Source organism: Silene latifolia, unplaced genomic scaffold (genome assembly GCF_048544455.1).
Source record: "Silene latifolia isolate original U9 population unplaced genomic scaffold, ASM4854445v1 scaffold_79, whole genome shotgun sequence".
Taxonomy (NCBI): domain Eukaryota; kingdom Viridiplantae; phylum Streptophyta; class Magnoliopsida; order Caryophyllales; family Caryophyllaceae; genus Silene; species Silene latifolia.
In genome coordinates this window covers 3,528,011-3,531,059 of record NW_027413701.1, presented here as the reverse complement: position 1 = coordinate 3,531,059, position 3,049 = coordinate 3,528,011, and the positions used below count along the sequence as shown (strand labels likewise).

The following is a 3,049-nucleotide window of genomic DNA, read 5'->3' as shown; positions in this document are numbered from 1 at the left end:
TGTGGAAGGTTAAATTCGACATTGTTGCCCTCAATTTGGAAGGTTAGCCGCCCATTCTTGACATCAATAAGCACTCCTCCGGTAGCCAAAAATGGCCTACCTAGGATGATGGGGGTATGGCTATCCTCCGGAATATCAAGGACAACAAAATCGGCGGGGCTTAAAAGATTTCCAACCTTGACGGGTACGTCTTCAAGCACCCCCATAGGGCGCTTGACGGGCGTATCCGCCAATTGGAGAGTCATGGTAGTAGGAGCAATGTTTTGAATGCCAATTTTCTTTGCAACTTTTAAAGGAATGACACTCATACTTGCTCCCAAGTCACAAAGAGCTCTTGATATAGGAACACCACCAACTACACATGGGATTGAAAAATTTCTCGGGTCACCAAGTTTAGTGGGCATTTTGTTAAGGATATGAGCACTACATGCCTCTTCCATAGCCATTATCTCTTGGTCACCCAAGACCCTTTTCTTGGTCAAGATGTCTTTTAAAAATTTTGAGTAGGTTGGCATGTTCATAATCAGTTCCGTAAAGGGTAGGTTGACTTTAAGTTTCTCAAGCATATCACAAAACTTGGCATACTTAAAGTTTTCTCTACTCTTAATGGCTCTTGAGGGATAAGGAATATTAGACACAAGTTGAGAATTGGAAGATACCTTTGGAGGAACCGAATTCTTTGTTACCTTTTTGGTGTGTTGCAAAGGTACTTCTTCAATTGCTTCTTCCTCATAAGGAAGGTCTTCAACATATCCATCAACATCTTGATAAGGTTGGTTGGCTATGGGTATTATGGGTGGATTTTCCTTTTCACCACTCATCTCCATTCCTTTCGGGATCCCCTTCAATTTCTACCTCAAGATCTTTGTAGGGGTCCTCAAGCTCTAAACCGCTTCTCAAAACTACCACATGAGCATGGTGGCTATTTGAGGCGTCCTTGGAGCTTTGACCTTGGGCTCATAGACCACCGGGTGGCCTTTAAGGGTTAGCCATAGCATGAGAGGCCATCCTTGATTCCATTTCTCTTATGTCTTTAAAGAAGGTAGCCCTCAAGTTTGCTTGTTCTTGTTAGGTTGCCTTAGCAAAATTAGCCATTTCTTGACTATGTTGAAGTTGCATGTTCTTTATCATCTTAAAAGCTCATTTTGGGAGAGATCACCTTGGGGTTCTTGATAAGGTTGGTTGGCTATGGGTAAAGGGAACCCATAGTCATACCGAGTGTTGGAACCTTGGTTGTTGTTTTGTCCCCCTTGAAGGTTACCTCTAAGACCATTGTTGTTGAAGTTTGATCCTTGGCCTTGTTCTTGAAACCCTTGAGCATACCCTTTCCCAAATCCTTGATTAGCTTGGTTCACTTGATTCCCTTGATAAAACCCTTGGTTGCTTTGATTTCCACCAAAATCTTAGTACCCTTGTGGTTGGTTCCCATAGTTTTGGTTTTGATTGTTGTTTGGCCATTGGTTTTGATATCCGGGGTTACTTATTTGGTTGGAGAATCCTCCCCTTGGTTGAGAAAAACCGGGTGGATTATTTGGGGCTTGTGGTTGAAGGTGTTGTGGGTTTTGAACATTGGCACTCTTGTAGCTAAAATTGGGGTGGTTCCTTAAACCCGGATGGTAGAAGTTAGTGTTTGGGTTGTAGATATTGGGATTGTTATAGGGTGGTCTTGGTGGTCTTGTATTATAAGCTTTTGAAAGCATTAACATCTTAGACATTCTTTTCATAACCACCGTTATAGTTGTTGGCACACATATCAAAGGTGTGACCGCTCCCTCCACAAAGCTCACAACTTGAAGCTTGAACCACTTCCTCCATGGGTGGACCATGTGAGGTTGTGACTTGGTGCACTTGGTTTCTTTGTAGTTTTTCAAGTTGTTTTGTGAGTAAGTCGAGCTTAGCATTTGTCTCGGAGTTGGAGGGGTTCTCCTTAGGGAACTTGCCATTTCTCCTAAGCATGTTTCCTTTTGACCCATAATTTGCTTCCGAGTCCACCATTTTCTTGATTAGTGCCGTGCCTTCTTCATCATTCAAATGATCAAATCCTCCCCCCCGCGGAGGCATTTACCATCTCCTTAGTTCTAGGCAACAATATTTGAAAGAATGTTTGGGTGATGTACCACTCCGGGATTCCATGATGGGGACAACTAGCAATAAGGTCTTGATATCGATCCCAAGCTTCACCCAAGGATTCCTCATCTTCTTGTTGAAAAGTATAAATCTTATTACGAAGCATGGCGGTCTTGGATGACGGGTAGTACTTGGCCATGAACGCCTTAGCTAAAGCGTCCCATGTTGTGAATGTATCCGGAGGGTGAAGATTCAACCACTGGTCCGCCTTACCCGTCAAAGAGAATGGGAATAACATCATCCTAAGAGTTTCCTCGGATATCCCGTTCTTCTTCATCATTGAGATTTGAGACCTTCCTCTTGAACTTTCGGAGGTGAGGATGGGCATCTTCTTCAATATGCCCCCCGAACAAATCCTTCTCAATCAACCCGACTTGGGCGGGATGCATCTCAAAGTTGTTAGGAGTCAAAGTGCCAAAATTAATAGGGTTACATGAATCATTATGGTTAGGCCGGTTGTGATCTCGTAGAACCATTTGTGGTGGTGGATTTGGTATATGAGGGGGTGGTGTTTGAGGTGGGGTATTTGGAATAGGGAAGTTATGAAATGGATTTTCTAGTAGAGTCTCAATTGTGATGTTTGGTTGAAGTGTGGTTGTGGTATCAATCTTTTGTAGGGTGTGTGAGTTTGGTTAATCAATGTTTGCTTGTGGAAGGTTCTGAACCCTATGTGAGGATCTAAAAAGCCTTTCGGGGTCGGAATTGAAGAGTAGAGCTTGGTGGTTCCTTCTAGGCATGCACTCAATAAACCGTTAGTCTCCTAGTGTCTTTACACACTAGGGGAGGGCAAGAAATCACACACTCTACAATGAAACACTCAACTAATAAAACAAACTAACAAGTGAGATAAGACTAAAGCAAAGACTCTTGATAAACTAAATATAACCTAACGCCATCCCCGGCAACAGCGCCATTTGATGAG

The 3,049-nt window shown here is 43.0% G+C and overlaps 1 non-coding gene across 1 annotated transcript; it reads left to right on the top strand.

The window, feature by feature from the left end:
* Nucleotides 1–2,126: 2,126 nt before the first annotated feature.
* LOC141640462 (small nucleolar RNA R71) lies at nt 2,127–2,233 on the top strand. The gene has a single exon (XR_012542994.1). It is a non-coding gene; the product is annotated as a small nucleolar RNA R71 (small nucleolar RNA).
* The last annotated feature ends 816 nt before the right edge of the window (nt 2,234–3,049 follow it).